Genomic DNA, 20,427 nt, shown 5'->3' on the forward strand with positions numbered 1-20,427 from the left:
CTCAAAATTGATTTCCTTGTTTAATGGTTGCTGTTTCACTTATTGGAGATCTAAAATCGTCATTTTGCTTGGTCATGGCAATTGCCGACTTAGGCAACAGATAGAAATGTAAATTCCTTTCTGTGTTAATGAATTCCATTAGCAGAAAAGCTGGTTCAAAAGACATATGGGGGGATAAAAGTACTAGACATTTAAATATTAAAGCAGTATTTTCTACCCTGAGTGTGAGAAACACCGAAGTTAGTAACTGTTCTGCTGAAAAATGGTTTCAGTGGTCAAATGCTTTAGGGAAACAAAGCTAAACAGGTTTCCTTCCTCTAGGGCTCTTCTGAGATCATAATATGACAGAGTGTATCATGCATTCTCAAGAAGCAAGTTATTGAGCAGCCGCTCCTCCGAAGTTTAACTGCAGGACTTTTGGGTTTTAAAGAGCACCTTCCAACTCATCTGGGAGCTAGTATTCTCATAAACCTCTGGACCAAAACTTGCTATGGAAAGGCCAGCTTTGCCTCCTTAAAAATGTAACTGCCTTTAACCCTGATGAGGGATTTGAAGCATTATGTCCAGGGCTTAATATCAGTACTTCCCTTAGGCTGGAGTTAGAGGGGCGTCTGCTCTGTTATCTGAATTTTAGAGGGTCCCACTATCAGAAACACAAACAAAATGAATGTATTTGAGGACATCGGGGGGCCTCTGACACTCAGGATCAGTCAACAGGTGACCTTAAACATTTGTTCTTGTGAGTCAGATGAGATGCCCCAAAGAAAGGCTTTATATACCCTGCCTTGTGTTTACGAAACATTAGCACTCGTGATTGAAATTCTGTGATGGTTTCTAGATTGTACTTAAGTTGAAGTCAGTGAGGGACAATATGTTGGAACACAGGAAGGATGTGAGCAGCATAAGTACAAAAAAAGGGAAAAAAGAAAGAAAAATTAATTTGTCCAATTCTCTCAGAAACCAAGAATGTATTGCATAAGCAAGAAAGACATAACATAACATAACATAACATAACATAAAACATAACATAACATAACGTGACATAACATAAAGACTTAGTAGTATTCCTGTAGCGCTAAATATCTCACTATTCTTTGTATTCCAATTTGTGTCCAACAGTTGCCCATGTTGGCTGACAGCAATATTTTGAAAAATTATGCAGTTCATGTTATTCTTAGATTTGTACATAGGTAGGCCTAGACATCACTGTAAGTGTGGTACTGATTCTTTACATTATCAATTAAATGGAATTTCAATACCAGATTTGAGAATAGCTTTGTTTCTATTAAAAAATTTTTTAACGTTTATTTATTTTTGAGAAGAGAGAGACAGAGCATGAGTGGAGGAGGAGGGAGAAAGAGGGAGACACAGAATCCAAAACAGGCTCCAGGTTCTGAGCTGTCAGCACAGAGCCCAATGCGGGGCTCGAACTCACAGACTGCGAGATCATGACCTGAGCCCAAGTTGGGCGCCTAACCGACTGAATCACCCAGGCACCCCGAGAATAGTTTTGTTTTTATAGTAGTACTTAATATGATTAAATTTTCAAAAAATAAAATGCAAAATTTTAGGCTTTATTTAAATAATTTTGAATTGAAATTTTAATATGCATTGATTATAACTTATATTTTACCTTTTAATGTTAATGTATAATTTTAACTCTTTCAGGAAAAACATTTTCAGAAACATAAGAATAATTTTACTCTATTTTTCTATTTACTTTGTAGCATTTATAAAATACATTCAAATTGTGTATACTTTGGATATATTTACATTTTATATTTCTTTAGATAATTATTGTCAATAATACCTAAATTATGTGAAAATTGCAATTATGACACATGATTGGTGATTTTGTTAGTATGAAAGAAATTTTATGAATATATATTACTATTGTCGGCCCATCAGTAGAATCCTCAGACATGCACAATAATAGTTAAATTCAGTTGTCTTTCAGCATGATATTGGCACAAACACAGACACATAGACCAATGGAATAGAATAGAAACCCCAGAACTAGACCCACAAAAGTATGGCCAACTAATCTTTGACAAAGCAGGAAAGAATATCAAATGGAAAAAAGACAGTCTCTTTAACAAATGGTGCTGGGAGAACTGGACAGCAACATGCAGAAGAATGAAACTAGACCACTTTCTTACACCATTCACAAAAATAAACTCAAAATGGATAAAGGACCTGAATGTGAGACAGGAAACCATCAAAACACTAGAGGAGAAAGCAGGAAAAGACCTCTCTGACCTCAGCCGTAGCAATCTCTTACTTGACACATCCCCAAAGGCAATGGAATTAAAAGCAAAAATGAACTATTGGGACCTCATGAAGATAAAAAGCTTCTGCACAGCAAAGGAAACAACCAACAAAACTAAAAGGCAACCAACGGAATGGGAAAAGATATTTGCAAATGACATATCGGACAAAGGGCTAGTATCCAAAATCTATAAAGAAGTCACCAAACTCCACACCCAAAAAACAAATAATCCAGTGAAGAAATGGGCAGAAAACATGAAGAGACACTTCTCTAAAGAAGACATCCAGATGGCCAACAGGCACATGAAAAGATGCTCAACATCGATCCTCATCAGGGAAATACAAACCAAAACCACACTCAGAAATCACCTCATGCCAGTCAGAGTGGCCAAAATGAACAAATCAGGAGACTATAGATGCTGGAGAGGATGTGGAGAAACGGGAACCCTCTTGCACTGTTGGTGGGAATGCAAACTGGTACAGCCACTCTGGAAAACAGTGTGGAGGTTCCTCAAAAAATTAAAAATAGACCTACCCTAAGACCCAGCAGCAGCACTGCTAGGAATTTACCCAAGGGATACAGGAGTACTGATGCATAGGGGCACTTGTACCCCAATGTTTATAGCAGCACTCTCAACAATAGCCAAATTATGGAAAGAGCCTAAATGTCCATCAACTGATGAATGGATAAAGACATGGTGGTTTAGATACACAATGGAGTACTACGCAATGAGAAAGAATGAAATCTGGCCATTTGTAGCAATGTGGATGGAACTGGAGAGTGTGATGCTAAGTGAAATAAGCCACACAGAGAAAGACAGATACCATTTGTTTTCACTCTTATGTGGATCCTGAGAAACTTATAGAAACCCTTGGGGGAGGGGAAGGAAAAAAAAAAAAAAGAGGTTAGAGTGGGAGAGAGCCAAAGCATAAGAGACTCTTAAAAACTGAGAACAAACTGAGGGTTGATGGGGGGTGGGAGGGAGAGGAAGGTAGGTGATGGGCATTGAAGAGGGCATCTTTTGGGATGATCACTGGGTGTTGTATGGAAACCAATTTGAGAATAAATTTCATATATTAAAAAAATTCATTTATCTTTGATAGTTTATTTTTCATATAATAAGCATGCTTATATATATACTTAATATACATTGTAATCTATATGCAAATACATATTCATAAAATTATTATTTACATAGATCAATTTCTACATAATATATATTATAATTAATGTATCGATTTATGTATAAATATTTATGAAATTGTATGTATATAAACTTATATATCTATTTCATTTCTATGATTATGAATGTATATTCATCCAAGTATAAAGATAAAGGCATTTTATTTAACAATTTTATTTTTTTTTTTTTTTTTTTTTTTTTTTTTTTTTTTTTTTTTTATTTTTTTTTATTTTTTTTTTTTATGAAGTTTATTGACAAATTGGTTTCCATACAACACCCAGTGCTCATCCCAAAAGGTGCCCTCCTCAATACCCATCACCCACCCGCCCCTCCCTCCCACCCCCCATCAACCCTCAGTTTGTTCTCAGTTTTTAACAGTCTCTTATGCTTTGGCTCTCTCCCACTCTAACCTCTTTTTTTTTTTTCTCCCTTCCCCTCCCCCATGGGTTCCTGTTGAGTTTCTCAGGATCCACATAAGAGTGAAACCATATGGTATCTGTCTTTCTCTGTATGGCTTATTTCACTTAGCATCACACTCTCCAGTTCCATCCACGTTGCTACAAAAGGCCATATTTCATTTTTTCTCATTGCCACGTAGTATTCCATTGTGTATATAAACCACAATTTCTTTATCCATTCATCAGTTGATGGACATTTAGGCTCTTTCCATAATTTGGCTATTGTTGAGAGTGCTGCTATGAACATTGGGGTACAAGTGCCCCTATGCATCAGTACTCCTGTATCCCTTGGGTAGATTCCTAGCAGTGCTATTGCTGGGTCATAGGGTAGGTCTATTTTTAATTTTCTGAGGAACCTCCACACTGTTTTCCAGAGCGGCTGCACCAATTTGCATTCCCACCAACAGTGCAAGAGGGTTCCCGTTTCTCCACATCCTCTCCAGCATCTATAGTCTCCTGATTTGTTCATTTTGGCCACTCTGACTGGCGTGAGGTGATACCTGAGTGTGGTTTTGATTTGTATTTCCCTGATAAGGAGCGACGCTGAACATCTTTTCATGTGCCTGTTGGCCATCTGGATGTCTTCTTTAGAGAAGTGTCTATTCATGTTTTCTGCCCATTTCTTCACTGGGTTATTTGTTTTTCGGGTGTGGAGTTTGGTGAGCTCTTTATAGATTTTAGATACTAGCCCTTTGTCCGATATGTCATTTGCAAATATCTTTTCCCATTCCATTGGTTGTCTTTTAGTTTTGTTGGTTGTTTCCTTTGCTGTGCAGAAGCTTTTTATCTTCATAAGGTCCCAGTAATTCACTTTTGCTTTTAATTCCCTTGCCTTTGGGGATGTGTCGAGTAAGAGATTGCTACGGCTGAGGTCAGAGAGGTCTTTTCCTGCTTTCTCCTCTAAGGTTCTGATGGTTTCCTGTCTCACATTTAGGTCCTTTATCCATTTTGAGTTTATTTTTGTAAATGGTGTGAGAAAGTGGTCTAGTTTCAACCTTCTGCATGTTGCTGTCCAGTTCTCCCAGCACCATTTGTTAAAGAGGCTGTCTTTTTTCCATTGGATGTTCTTTCCTGCTTTGTCAAAGATGAGTTGGCCATATGTTTGTGGGTCTAGTTCTGGGGTTTCTATTCTATTCCATTGGTCTGTGTGTCTGTTTTTGTGCCAATACCATGCTGTCTTGATGATGACAGCTTTGTAGTAGAGACTGAAGTCTGGGATTTTAAAGCGAGATTTATCACATCTAGATATATAGACATGCAGTACATTGGCCTTCATTTGTACTCTTGCCCCAGGCGGCAAATATCAGTTGTGGTCCTGGCCACTATGACGCTTGGGTGTTCGCTAACTTTAGAAGGGACATCTTCGTAATGAAATGGCAGCTTTGTGTGCCAAGCAGGAAGCACCGTTTCACACCAAAGACTTTTCACTCTTTTCAGTCTAATTGTTCCCCACTACCCATGTACAGAGCATACAGATAACCACTGGCTCATATAACCACTGCTGTAAAGCTGTGTTGCTCGGAGTTCGTTTCTTTTTTTTTTTTTTTTTTTAAGTTTATTTATTTATTTATTCTGAGAGAGAAAGAGTGTGTTTGAGAGCGAGAGAGCGCGAATGTGATCGGGGAGGGGCAGAGAGAGAGAGAGAGAGAGGGAGAGAAGGAATTGCAAGCAGGCTCCGCACTGTCAGCACAGAGCCAAGGTGGGGCTGGAGGGGGAGGGGAGACGGGAGAGGGAGGGGGAGGCGGGGGGGGAGGGGGAGGCGGGGTGCTTTATCCCACAAGCTGCCAGATCATGACCTGAGCGGAAATCAAGAGTCAGACCCTTAACCAACTGAACCACTCCAGGGACCTGCTCCAAGTTCACTTCTAAGAGCTGCAGGTTCATGCAGTCATGTCCAGATTTAATAGGAAAAGGTACAAGTAACTAAATGGATTCAGTAGTCAGGACCTCAGAGCATAAAACAAGAGATCAGATCAGATCAGAATAGAACAAGTGATAGGCACACACAGTAGAGGATTCAGGCAGGGCCAGAGTTTGCACCTCAATCTACTTTGCAAGTTAGAATAGGGGACTTGTGTCTGAATTTACTGTTTAATGTTTGTAATTCTCTGAAAGTAAGTTTGTGTTCTGCACCCTATAACACAACATGGAGTGAGTGCTCAGTATCTGATTATTATAATTATTTCTGATTATTATAATCAAGTTTCTGATGCCCAGGATGAGGAAAGTAAAGTAAGGAGACCTTATAATGAAATGTTGTCTTAACATGGCTTTTATTTTCATTTTTTTCCTTTGTGGATTATAAAAATTTGATTCAATGGCCTTTCCTTAATTTATTCTGCTTTAAGTGAACAGATACAGATTCTTTTCTTTCTTTCTTTCTTTCTTTCTAGATTTATTTTTGATGTTTATTTATGTTTGAGAGAGAGGGACAGTGAGCAAGCGGGGGAGGGGCAGAGAGAGAAGGAGACACAGAATTTGAAGCAGGCTCCAGGCTCTGAGCTGTCAGCACAGGGCCTGACGCGGGGCTTGAACTCATGGACTAGATATCATGACCTGAGCCGAAGTCGGTCACTCAACCAATTGAGCCACCCAGGCACCACATATTCTCTTTTTAATTTTTTTTTTCAACGTTTATTTATTTTTGGGACAGAGAGAGATAGAGCATGGACGGGGGAGGGGCAGAGAGAGAGGGAGACACAGAATCGGAAACAGGCTCCAGGCTCTGAGCCATCAGCCCAGAGCCCGACGCGGGGCTCGAACTCACGGACCGCGAGATCGTGACCTGGCTGAAGTCGGACGCTTAACCGACTGCGCCACCCAGGCGCCCCAACATATTCTCTTTTTAAAGTAAAATTTGCATGCATGAAATTCACAGGTTTTTATTTTATTTTATTTTTTAGAGAGAGAGAGAGAGTGAGCAGGGGAAAGGGGCAGAGGGAGAGACAGAATCTTAAGCAGGCTCCACTCTCAGCTTGACTATGTGGGGTTTGATCCCATAGCCCTGGGGTCATGACCTGAGCTGAAATCAAGAGTTGGACACTCAACTGAACCACCCAGGTGCCCCTGAAACTCCCAGATTTTTAAATGATGAGTTTAGCCATCACCAAGATATATAACATGTACAACATTCCAAAAGTTTCTTTGTCCCACCACCCACTGTCAATCACAGTTTGGATATTTATAATTGTATACAGTATTGTTAGTTGTTGAACTTCATATAAGTGGAATTGTGAAATATTTTGTATCTTACTTTCCCTTCCCTTCCCTTCCCTTCCCTTCCCTTCCCTTCCCTTCCCTTCCCTTCCCTTCCCTTCCTTTCCCTTCCCTTCCCTTTCCTTTCTTATCTTGGCTCAATACGGTGCTTCTGAGATTTATCATGATATGTGTATCAGCAGTGCAGTCCTTTTTTATTATTAAGTTGGATTGCATTGCAAGAATATATTATAGTTTACCTTTTCCTCTGCTGCTCATTTGGGTTATTTCCAGTACAAGTGTTATTTAATATATAGTATTTCTGTTGGGCAAATACTAAGGAGTGGACTTTCTAGATCACATGTAGTATAATTTTCACTTATAAGAAAGTGTATTTTCAAAAGTGACTTTACAATTTTGTACTCACAACAGGAATGTATGGAAATTCAAGTTGTTTCACATCCTTGAGAATATTTATTTTTGCCATTCTTTCTAACTTTAGGCTTTATGAATTCTAATTTGATGAAATTTATAATAATTTTGATTCAAAGGAGCTTAATATTTCCATGAAGGATTATGTCTTGGGGAAAGATGTGTGTTCTATGATAGCAATGATTTTTCTGAAATTAGAGTCATATCATTTTTCTCCCCTATTTAAGATCCCTAAATTCTCTCCTTTTATTTTCAGCATAGGTCAAACGTCCCATGACACGTTTCTTCCTTATTTAGTCCCTGAGTCCATCTACCCGATTCCCTGCCACCCGGCTCCGACCTCACTAGGCTTTAAGGATAGGGCAGTCTCTATTTTGTTAATTATTGAACTTCAGTGCTTGGCACTCTCATTAGGTATTTGTTGACTGGCTGACTGACAAGGGGATGAGGTAGCTTCCACGTTCACACAGAAAATTTAGGAACTTCGATGTATAATTCAGGTATCTCGAGTTTCAAAGCCTGGCTGGTTAACTTTTGACAGAATGGATGCTCATTCAAGGTCATTTTCATAGACCTTTGAACTTCAATCATCGCCAAGATTGTTAGGAAGTTCTCAGATACTACAGAATGGTATTGACTCCAAGCCAATACCTATTTTGCTCTAACAGGGAAGGAAGGTATTTCTGCTGTCTACTTATAGCTTTATCATTCAGTATAGTTAAAATATACTTTATTTCATGATCTCTTGAAAAGCGTCCAAAGAAATATTGTGGTCACATCTAAAACTTGCAGAATGGGGCTGTGATTTTGTAGTGTTTATAGGTTGGTAAGACACAAAAAAAGTGCTACACTAAACTACTTTCTTTTCTTTTGTAAAGACTGTAACCCTGTGTGAGCTTCCTTATGTGTCCCTCTAGGGCATTTTTAAAACCACATGATGTCCATTATATTTATAAGATTATTTAGCCTTTACAGAAAATAAAGAAATAAACCTATTTTCAAAGGGAATTCAACAAACACACTAAATTCTACTAAGACCAATTATTTCAGCTCCATAGGGTAATAATATAAGCTAATAAGACATAGTTATCCATATTTGTTTGCAATAGCTCCAGAAATGTCTACTGAATAGCTGGCTACTTTTTTATTCCCTTTTCCTATCCATTTAAACTATCTCTATTCACATGCAAAATTAGGGAATGATCAGTAATTTGGGGGAGAAAGGAGTGAGGGTAATGACTGGAGATAAATTATTTTTCTGCATGTACAATTGCTTTCCCTCTCCAAGATCTAGTTTGCTTGTTCATCCCAGGAAAAGTGTTTATTTTGAATCTATATTATGTTGCATGTTGTATAGTTGGCACTTGGATTTTTATTTTCAATTAAAACAACAGCAACCAAACTGAAACAAGACCTCAGCGTTAGAAGAAACATCAAGGTCACCTAGTCCATCGGGCTCCACCTGGGATGCTGATTAGAAATACTGGGGAGCCTCAAGATTTACAGAATTAGAATCATAGAACCCAGGATTGGGGTTATGTGGTTTGAAAGAAAAGCTCTCCAGGTAATTCTGATTTGGATCCTTGGTTAACAGGGGCCCCATCCCTGGTTTCTTTAGTGGAGAGTGATAATTAGAAACCAAGATCTGGGCATTTGGTGGGTATATATGAACCCATATATTTGAAAACTATGAATTCACACTAAAACCTTCAATTTCAATACACAACTTGGGAGTTCTTGCTGGCCTTCCCCTTTCCATGTTTGTGAATACATTATCTAGTAGTAAGAGAAACCTAGATCTCTTTATCCTCAATATTTGCTCATGCGTTCAGTCGGCTTACTAATTTGCCCAGTGTTACAAAATCTGTCAACCTAGGCAGCTGACTCCCCTGCCTGTCATCTCATCCCTGTCTGCACCCAATAGCATTCAGGCACTTCACATCCTTGATTCTCAGTGGATATGCCATGTACATACCTCCAGAGGACTACACAGCCCTTTCTCCTCTGTACCACCGGCCAGGCTGCTGGTGACCTCTCTGTCCCTACTCAACTCCATGCCAGGAAGAGAAGGGAAAGGTCATATCCGTTTTCCTATTCTGCTTTCTGGAGATGTCATAAATTTTGTCTTCTAAACTGTCTATTACAGTTTTCAAACACATATATTTTTCTCCTTAAGAAAGGAATGGAAGAAAAGTTATGTATATGAATATATATATATATATATATATATATATATATACACTCACATATAGGTGGAGAAGGAAGTAGTTGAAAAAATATATATGTACCTTAATTTCATGTTCTTTCATTTCTTTAAAACATTTTAATTTTAGAGGAAAAAAACTAAATAACTTTGGAACAGTAGTACAGTGAGTTTCTGTCTGTTTTCCCATCTCCTCTAAGGTTAAAATCTTATAAAACCATGGTAAAATCATCAAAACTAAGAAGTTAACCTTCTTTCATTATTGTAAAAGTAGCATTTTATTATTGTTTCGTAGATTCAACATCATTTCTCTGATCTCTGGGGATAAGAATTCTAATTATGGTGAAGTTGTTTTTCTGTTCCCTAATTTCTTTTTTCTATTTTCATCGATTTCCTTTCCCTTTTTTTTTAATGTTTCAAGTTTTTATTTAAATTCTACTTAGTTAACATATAGTGTAATTTAGTTTCAGGAGTAGAATTTAGTGATTCATTACATACAATACCCAGTGCTCGTCACAAGTGCCCTCCTTAATCCCTGTCACCTATTTAACCCATTCCCCCCCCCCCACCTCCCTCCATCAACCCTCAGTTTGTTCTCTATAGTTAAGAGTCTCTTTTATGGTTTTCCTCCTTCTCTTTTTTTTTCTTTCCCCTATGCTCATCTGTTTTGTTTGTTAAATTCCACATATGAGTGAAAACATATGGTATTTGTAGTTCTCTGGCTGACTTATTTTGCTTAGCATAATATACTCAAGCTCCATCCATATTATTGCAAATGGCAAGATTTCATTTTTTTGATGGATGAGTAATATTTCATTGTATATTTTATGTACAATATTTCATTGTAGTATACCACATCTTCTTTATCCATTCATTAGTCAATGGACATTTGGGCTCTTTCAATATTTGGCTGTTGATAACGCTGCTATAAACTTTGAGGTGATCTATTTCCATTACTTTCCTCCTTCTGTATCTCTCTTCCCCTCTTCCTCCCTCGTACCATCCTCCCTCCCTCCCTTCCATCTTTCTTCCTTTTTTTCCTTCTATTTAATTAACAAGGATGCACATAACACTTATATTCCAGGCACTGTTGTAAATACTTTTCAATACTAGCTCATTTATTTCTTTTTTTTTTTTTTAATTTTTTTTTCAACGTTTATTTATTTTTGGGACAGAGAGAGACAGAGCATGAACGGGGGAGGGGCAGAGAGAGAGGGAGACACAGAATCGGAAACAGGCTCCAGGCTCCGAGCCGTCAACCCAGAGCCTGATGCGGGGCTCGAACTCGCGGACCGCGACATCGTGACCTGGCTGAAGTTGGACGCTTAACCGACTGCGCCACCCAGGCGCCCCATAGCTCATTTATTTCTCTTAAAACCTCATGTGGTAAGCATTATTATCTCCCTTTAAAGGTGAAGGAATTGAGAAAAGAAGACGTTAATGAAGTTGCCCAATAGATCTTCAGTAAAAGAGCCAACGTTTGAATCTACACACTTTGCTTCCAGGCTCTGTGCTTTTTACCACTGTATCATGCTCATTGTCAAGTTGATTTGAAAGTTCAGCTGAGGGCCATCACCTTGTGATGCCTATAGACAGATAGTTACGGTTTTGGCCTATTTGTTAGAATCCACTCAACTGAAGTACTATAGACCTTTCCTATGGGCCTACCTTATGTTTTCTGGAGATGAACTCTCCAGTCTCCTGCCTGGAGGCTATAGGCTCAGTTATTAATTTACTTTTTTTCCAAGATCTTTGGAAGTATTTAGATCAAGGGTATTGGAAGGATCATAGGTTAAGAATGTACTCTGGTACCTTTGTGTATTTATTGACATGACAGAATAACCTATTTAATCCCTTGTTAAGATTTTTTTGAGATATTATCATGAACTCCTTTATTGGGAAATATATCCTATATGACTATGAAGAATTATTCTTTTATGTGACTCCTTCCATGTGCCACAGTTTTATTCTTATGTCCCTACATATTTGCATAAGTGAGGTTGGTCTAGAAAGGGTTAACAAACGATGGCCTCAAAGCAAACCAGCACACAGAATATTTGGTTCGGCCCACAAGCTAAGAATCAGTTTTGCATATTTAGAGGGGTGTAAAAATAAAAGAATACGCCACAAACCGCATGTGACCTACAAAGCCCAAAATGAAAGGTGCTACGTAAATACAGGTCATATGCCAATAATCATTTCAGTTTAACACACTGACTAAGTATCTATTTTGAGAAGATACTGTATAGACAACGTCAGTCCCTTTCCTTAGGTGATTTGTACTCCAAACCACACCACCTCTCGATCTACCACCTCCCCCAAATGCATCTTCCCAGGTCCATCAAAGGGCAAGCCATCTTGGGTGAATGTTAGCTTATCTCCCAATTACGAGCTAACTGCTACCTTCCGGTAAGGATGCCTACTTGTAACTGTCCTGCCTTTATGTTTTCGCTCGTGTTTTTTGTGTCTGCTGTGTTTTCCCCTTACGTCTTTTTGATGCAATTAATAACTAGCTAGGTCCCTTTTCCTCTCTTATGTTCTTTGTAATGCTCCAGCCTAAGACTGAGCGCTTTTTCCATGCCTCTGAATCCTAGGACATCACCGTAACTTCCTATCCTGGGTATTTTGCACATCTCTTTCCTGGTAGGATACAGATTCCTCGAATGTAAGATCTAATTAATCTGTAACTAGTCATACAGTGCCTGGGATAGATTTCTGCATATGGTATTGTCTGCCTGATGCTTTTCTTTCCCCATATGGTTTAAGTTAGGCCTTTGTAATATGGAAGTAAATTAATATGCCTCATAGGAAATATACTTTAGTTACATTTGTTTATCTTCAGAATTTCACTTCCTTTCTAGCACTTGTATCTTTGAAACCACTAACATACTGGAATTGCTCTCCTCTCTTTAGTAGTTTGCTATTGCTTAAGCATTTTGTATGTCCAGAAGATTTCTTAGTGGTAGTAAATTTCTTTATAGTAAACTTGGCAATATATAATCTGAATACGACTCTAATTGGAACTTTTTTATGAGCTGTGAACATTCCAAGGATAAAGACTAATAAACCAGTGAGTTTTGTGTCAGGGGTAATAATAGTTTATTTGTGTTCTTCTCTTTTATATTTTCTCCCCCCCCCCTTTTTTTCTAAAAGGAATTTCTTTTCTAGAACACTGAAATTGTTATTATGATATATTTTAATCCTATACTCTTGCTTACTCTTTCCATTAAATCTTTTTAAATCCAGATATGTGGAGGGAGAAGAACCATTTGCTTTTGCATTTGAACATTCTCCTGGGGTAATAATTTTATTTGAGTTTAGAGAGTCCATGAGTTATTTGCCTTAAAAATCTACCTTATTTTGTGAGGGTCTTGTATTTTTTCTCTTTAGCTGACTAACAACAGGCATCAATGGAACTCTTTAGAGTAAGAAATAATTATATTATTCCAGATTGACACTATTTTTCTGATTTATGTTGCTGTTAGCATCTACTAACGCTAGGAGGAAAGAGACCTAACAAATGTTAGGAAATTATTATAGACATGTCTACATGTTACAAAACACTCAGTGATATCAGTTCTGAAAAAAATAAAATGAAGGACATATTTTCTTTCTTTCTCCTTCCTTGTACACTTTTTTCCAACCTCTATTACCACTTACATGTCCAACACTTTATGGAAAGTTGGCCACAGAAGAAATGTAGCATGATGAAAATGTTTAATTTACACTGCGACATAAATGTCTGAACGTTGAGAGATCTCACTGTAAATGTTGTATAGGAGTGCCGACCTTTATCACAAAGTCCATTCCTCTGATTTTTAGGGAACAAGAACCAAACGTTCAACCTGTTTTAAAATTAGTTTTATTGGATAATTTACTTTTCCAGCTTTATTGAGATATAGTTAACATGTAACATTTTGTGAGTATAAGTAGTACAGAGTGGTGATTTGGCATACATACATATTACAAAATTATTACCATAATAAGGTTAGTTAAAATCTCCATCAGCTCACATGACTGCCTTGTGTGTGTGTGTGTGTGTGTGTGTGTGTGTGTGGTGAGAACTTTTAAAATCTACTCTTAGAAACTTTCCAGTATACAATACACTATTGTTCAAATTGTTCAACTATACTATGCCATGCTATACAGTAGATACCCAGTGCTGATTCATCTTATAACTTTGTACCCTTTTAATCACATTCACCTCTTTCCCCCACAACCCTATCGACTGCTGGCAATGACCATTCTGTCCTCTGTTTCTGAGGTTTTTTTTTTTTTTTTTAAGATTCCATATATAAGGGAGATCAATACAGTATTTGTCTTCATTTGTGTGGCTTAATGCCCTCAAAGTTCATCCATGTTGTTGCAAATGGCAGGATTTCCTTCTCTTTATGGATGGATAATATTCCATCGCACATATGTACACCACACTTCTTTATGCATTCATCTGTTGGTGGACAGTTAGGTTGTTTCCATATCTTAGCTATTGGAAATAATAATTCAATGAACATGGGAGTGCAGATATCTCTTCCAGATAGTGCTTTGCTTTCTTTTGTATAAATACCTAGAAATGGGAGTGCTGGATCATATGGTAGTTTTATTTTTAAATTTTGTAGGAAGCCTCATACTGTTTTCCTTAGTGGCTGTATCAATTTACATCCCTTCCAGTAGTGGACAAAGGTTCCCTTTGCTTCACATCCTCACCAACACTTGTTATCTCTTGTCTTTTTAATAATTGTGGTCCTCACAGGTGTGAAGTGATATCTCATTGTGGTTTTGATTTTCATTTTCCTGATTATTAATGATGTCGAGCACTTTTTCGTATACCTGATGGCCATTTATATATCTTCTTTGGTAAGATGTCTAGTCAAGTGCTTTGTCCACTTTAAATGAGTTGTTGTTGTCGTTGTTGTTGTTGTTTTTGTCTGTTATTGAAGTGTATGGGTTCCTTATATATTTTGGATAATAATCCCATATCTGATATACGATCTGCACATATTTTCTCCCATGGGTTGCCTTTTCATTTTTAAATCATTTCTTTTGCTGTGCAGAAGCTTTTCAGGTTAATCTTTTCCCACCTATTTATTTTTGCTTTTGTTGCTTGTGCTTTAGGTGTCTTATATGAAAAAAACAAAAAACAAAAAACAAAAAACAAACAAACAAAAACATTGCTCAGACCAATGTCAGGTAACTTTTCTCCTATGTTTTATTTTAGGAGTTTTACAGTTTCAGGCCTTACATAAATCCATTTCAGTAAGTATTACGCCCCCAGCTTTATTTTTGTCAAAATCCCTTTGGTTACTTACAGTTTTTTTGTGATTTCGCATGAAATTTAGCACGGCTTTTATATATCTGTGAAAATGCCATTGAAATTTTACAGGGATTGCATTGAATCTTCAGCTTGCTTTGAGTAGTATGGACATCTTACGAAATTAACTCGTCCAACCATGAACAAGAGATATTTTTTCATTTGTATTTATGTTCATTTTTTCATCCACAATTACAGTTTTCAGTATACAGATTTTTCATCCCCTTAGTTAAATTTATTCCTATGTATTTTATTGTTTTTGATGCCGTTGTAAATGGAATTTTTGTCTTTCTTTTTTGGATAGTTTATTGTTGGTGTAGAGAAACCCAGCTGTACCCTATGGTTAGGTGGGGCTGGAGCTTGAGTTCCATAGTTGGGTGGGTTTGCTGTCTGCGCTACCTCATTGGATGGGACTTCAGGCTTTGCTCTACGACTGAGTGGGGCCATCACCCGGGCTCTCTGCCTGGGCAAGGCTGGAGGTTGTGGTCAGCAGTCAGGCAGGATCCTATATTAGGCTCTGCTTCTAGGTCAGGAAGTAGGCTGGACACCGAGGTTGGTCATGGTCACTATTCAGGCTCTCTGGTTTTCCCAGATCCAGAGGCTACACCCAACATTTGGGTAGGGCTGCTGGCTTGGCTCTCTACCTGGTTGGGCCATAATATGTGCCCCATGGATATACCAGGTGGCTGTGGCTATGTTTCCTGGTGGAGCAGAGCTGGAGGCTATTTGGAGCAGTTGGAAAGGATTAGGAGTTTGCTCCCTTTCCTGCTCCCAGTGTGGCTTATTTGCTGGGGATCCAAATCAGGCACTGCTTCCAACATCTCTATCTGATCCCCAGTGGTTGAGCCCTACAGGTTTCTCCAGTGATTCCTGTGAGCTGATAACCTAGTGAACCTCCCAGGAAGAATTTTGCAATGCTTAGAGAATCTGGATATCACCTTGGGTTCTTTTTTCTCATTGAAGAAACCATAAGCCTGGGTTGGGCGGGGGGGGGGGGTGGTCTTTTGGTGCAGTTCTGGGCTGGTCTGGAGGAGAGGCAATGTGGTCAAAGTGAACCGCCCCTCTTACTCTTCTAGTGTGGTCCTTCTCAGTCTGTGTTGTCCACAGGAATGCTGCCTCACCTTTCGGTTATGGGATTTTCAGAGTGGTGACTATCTGTAGATAGTTGCTAGTTGGTCTTCTCGTGAATGATACTGAAGTTATGGTACTATATTGATGATGTCACTGTCCTTTCATTGGATAATTTAAATAACCCCTTCCAGTAATGCTCAAGTCTTCAAAGAAAAAAAAATCAAACCTCAGTGTTCCAGATTTCTCAGTTGTCTACCTCTATTCCTAGGTATTCCCTAAGAAAGTGTGTATATGTGGGAGGTGGAGTGGTGGTGAGATAACGATTTATGCAAGCTTGTGATAAAAAGGAAAAATTAAGGTCTTCAGCCTTTGATTTTCTGACTGACTTAGGGACAGTGTCTTCAGTCCATGTGGTTACTACTTACTTTGTTGTCCCATTAGTTCTAGGGACCTGGATTTTGTCTACTTAGCCAGGGCCTGGTGGTAGTCACTGGGTGGCCTGACCTTTTCTTAATCCCTCAAAGCACTATTGACCCCTCTCAGGTCTGGTGTAACTTACGTTCAGCCCCATCTAAGTGATTTGCTGTGATCCCTTCATTAGAGAATCATCTTTCTGGAAACTCCCCAGCATTGGCTCTGAGCTAATCCCAGTCCTGACCATGCTGTACAATTCAGGTTACTTTGGGGTGGCGGTAGCTCAAATATGTATTGGGCAGCTGGCAAGTGAGCTGCTTTCCAGAGACAAAAGGATCTCTTTCTACTCTCTTTGACATATCTCACATGCCTCCTTTCTCTCCAGGTGGAAAAGAAATAATTACTTGCTCTCTTCTTCCTATCTTCTCTTCTTCTGCCTTCTGCTGTACTCTAGTTCTAGGAAAATAGTGGACTTTTTATTATTTATTTTTGTTTCCTCAACCCACATCATATCCTTTTTCAAATATGGGTCACTAGAAGAGGAATATTCTCTATATGATAATAGGACTTTGGGGTGGCTGGGTGGCTCAGTTGGTTAAGCATTCGACTCTTGGTTTCTGCTCAGGTCATGATCTCATGGTTTGTGAGTTTGAGCACATGCCAAGCTCTGTGCTGACAGCCCAGAACTTGCTTGGAATTCTCTCTCTCCCTTTATCTCTGCCCTTCTCCCATTCAGGCTCTCTCTCTCTCTTTCAAAATAAATAAGTAAAAACTTAAGAAAAGAGCACTTTATGATCCAAGTCATCCATTCTTATTTGCTGTTATGGTAAATTGGGATATTTGGTAGAAGGGTAAAGAAATTTAGAAAATTATTTTAATTAAAATAGTGATTTTAAATGCCAAAGACAATATTTTTTTATCCTTTTACTTTGTATTTCTTTTATGCTATGATCCAGTCTTCCCTCATGCAGATGGATGGCTCCAATGGTCTAGAAAAAGCAAAAGAGAACAATCAATTTAAAACTTTATAGTGGTAATCCTCTAATGAAAGAAATGGATATGAGCCTTGCATTCAGGGAGCTTGACATCCACTCCTATACCTGTTTGATTGACTGAATATTCACCTTAAACCAGCTGGATTTATTTATAATTTGGGTAAACAATATAGAAATTTGGAATATTTTTTTCCTCAAGGAAAATGTTTTAATTCTTAAATTACTACATATTTAGTGAACAAAGAAAGATTCCATTATGGTTTTACAACTGTAGTCAAGATTGTTTTCTTTTCTTTTTTATTTATAAAATAGAGGTGACAACACACATAAAATATACAGTAATTTCTGATTTTTTTTGACTTGCCTAGCTCCAAATAAATGATTTGACTATGATTTTCACTTTATAAACTCTATAGAATGTGATCCATTCTATTCTGCATTGTCTTCATGCTAAGCTCCCTCCATACCACAATAGTGCTAATGGCATGGGGAGGCTTACAGTTGTGGCAAGAGTCTCTGAAAATCATTGTAGAACTCATCCTGTAGGAGTTGCATAATCTTTATGTGCTACAATAAGTCCCAATACTACAATTAATCTGTGTTAAGAATGAAAAACAAAAGTACCATTTGATCCTTGTAATTCATGTAGGAAAATAATTTGGCTTATATTTTACATCCTGGATAGTGATGGACACATAATAAATATTCAGTAAACACCTGCTGTTGCCATTTTCACTGATTTTCCACTTGATAATTTATTATTTCACATTAGGAGATAATTAAATACTGATTAGTTACTGGAGGTCTGAAATATCTAGAGAATTTCCTTTTTTTTTTCTTTTCTTTCTTTTTTTTAGTTTATTTATTTAGTTTGAGAGACAGAGCAAGTGGGTGAGGGGCAGAGAGAGGATCTCAAGCAGACTCCACACGGCCAGATTGGAGTCTGATGTGGGGCTCGAACTCATGAACTGTGAAATTACAACCTGAGCTGAAACCAAGAGTCGGCCGCTTAAATGACTGAGTCACCCAGGCATCCCTCTAGTGAATTTAGTATATTATTTTTCAAAACTGGTAGGTAAAAGCCCCATTAATAATCTTTTTAAAAAGTGTTTTGATAGAGCCAATGGGGATTTAATGAGTGATTTGAGTCTTACCTCAAGATTATTCTTCAGAGCTTTAAATAATTTATTTCTTTTACCTTTACAACATAATAAAGAAAGGGTATGGTTTCTTCTTCTTTCATTCCCTACTTTTTATTTTTTATCTCCAACCTTTTTGTATGGACTTCATGATTATTAATCATCATCTTACATGAATACCTCTTTTAAAAGTCATCAACAACCTCTTTTTAAAAAGTGTTTATTTATTTTTGAGAGAGAAAGAGATACAGAGCGTGAGCAGGTGAGAGGCAGAGAGAGAGGGAGACAGAATTTGAAGCAGACTTCAGGCCCTGAGCTGTCAGCACAGAGCCAGACGTGGGGATTGAACCCACAAACTGTGAGATCATGACTTAAACCAAAGTCGGTCATTTAACTGACTGAGCCACCTAGGCACCCCATCAATGACTTCTTTATTGACAAATTCAGTAGTCTCTTCCAACGTCTCCATCCTTCTCTCTGCCCAGGCTCTTCTTCAGCTTTTGACAATGTGTTCCATCCTTCTTTCAAACTCTACTCTCTTCATTTTCAACACTATATAGTTTTTTTTTTTAATAACTTTCTTCTATGGCCTTTTGCAGAGCAGACTTTATATCCTTCTGCACCAGACTCTTGCTTGCACTGTATTCAAAGCTTTCATCTGTAATACAGTTTTTTTTTAAATGTTTTTACTTAAATTACAGTTAGTTAACATACAGTGTTATATTAGTTTCAGGTATACAATATAGTGATTCAAGTTCCATGCAACAGCCAATGCTCATCACATGAGTGCACTTCTTAATTTCCATCACCTATTTTTTTTGTAATTTATTTTTTTAAATTTATATTCAAGTTAGCTAACATACAGTGTAGTTAAGGAGGAGAACCCAGTGATTCATCTCTTACATATAACACTCAGTGCTCATCCCCAAAAGTGCCTTCCTCAATGCCCATCACCCATTTAACCCCTGCCCCACCCACCCTAGCAACCCTCAGTTTCTTCTCCATATTTAAAAATTACTTATAAGTTTGCTTTCCTCTCTGTTTTTATTCTTCCTTCCCTTCCTTTATGTTCATCTGTTGAGTCTCTCAAATTCCACATATGAGTGAAATCGTGTGACTTATTTTGCTTAGCATAATACCTTTCAGTTCCATCCATGTTGTTGCTAATGGCAAGATTTCATTCTTTTTCATCACCAAGTAGTATTCTGTTGTGTGTATCTACCACATCTTCTTCATCTGTTCATCAGTTTATGGACATTTGGGCTCTTTCCATAATTTGGCCATTGTTGATAGCACTGCTATAAACATTAGGGTGAGTGTGACCCTTCAAATCAGCATTTTTGTATCCTCTGGATAAATTCCTAATAGTGCAATTGCTGGGTTGTAGGGTAGTTCTATTTTTAACTTTTTGAGGAACCTCCATACTGTTTTCCAAAGTGGCTGCACCAGTTTGTATTCCCACCAACAGTGCAAAAGGGCTCCCCTTCTCCACATCCTCGCTAACACCTGTTGTTTCCTGAGTTGTTAATTTTAGTCATTCTGACCAGTGTGAGGCCTTATCTCATTGTGGTTTTGATTTGTACTTCCCTGATGATAAGTGATGTCGAGCATGTTTTCATGTATCTGCGGGCCATCTGGATGTCTTCTTTGGAAAAATGTCTATTCATGTCTTGTGCCTATTTTTTAATTGGATTCTTCTTTTTTGGGGGGGTGTTGAGTTTTATAAGTTCTTTATATATTTTGGATATGAACACTTTATC

Source organism: Lynx rufus, unplaced genomic scaffold, assembly GCF_022079265.1.
Source record: "Lynx rufus isolate CCGP_SWC_20201006 ecotype Redwood Valley unplaced genomic scaffold, mLynRuf1.p SCAF_11, whole genome shotgun sequence".
NCBI lineage: Eukaryota > Metazoa > Chordata > Mammalia > Carnivora > Felidae > Lynx > Lynx rufus.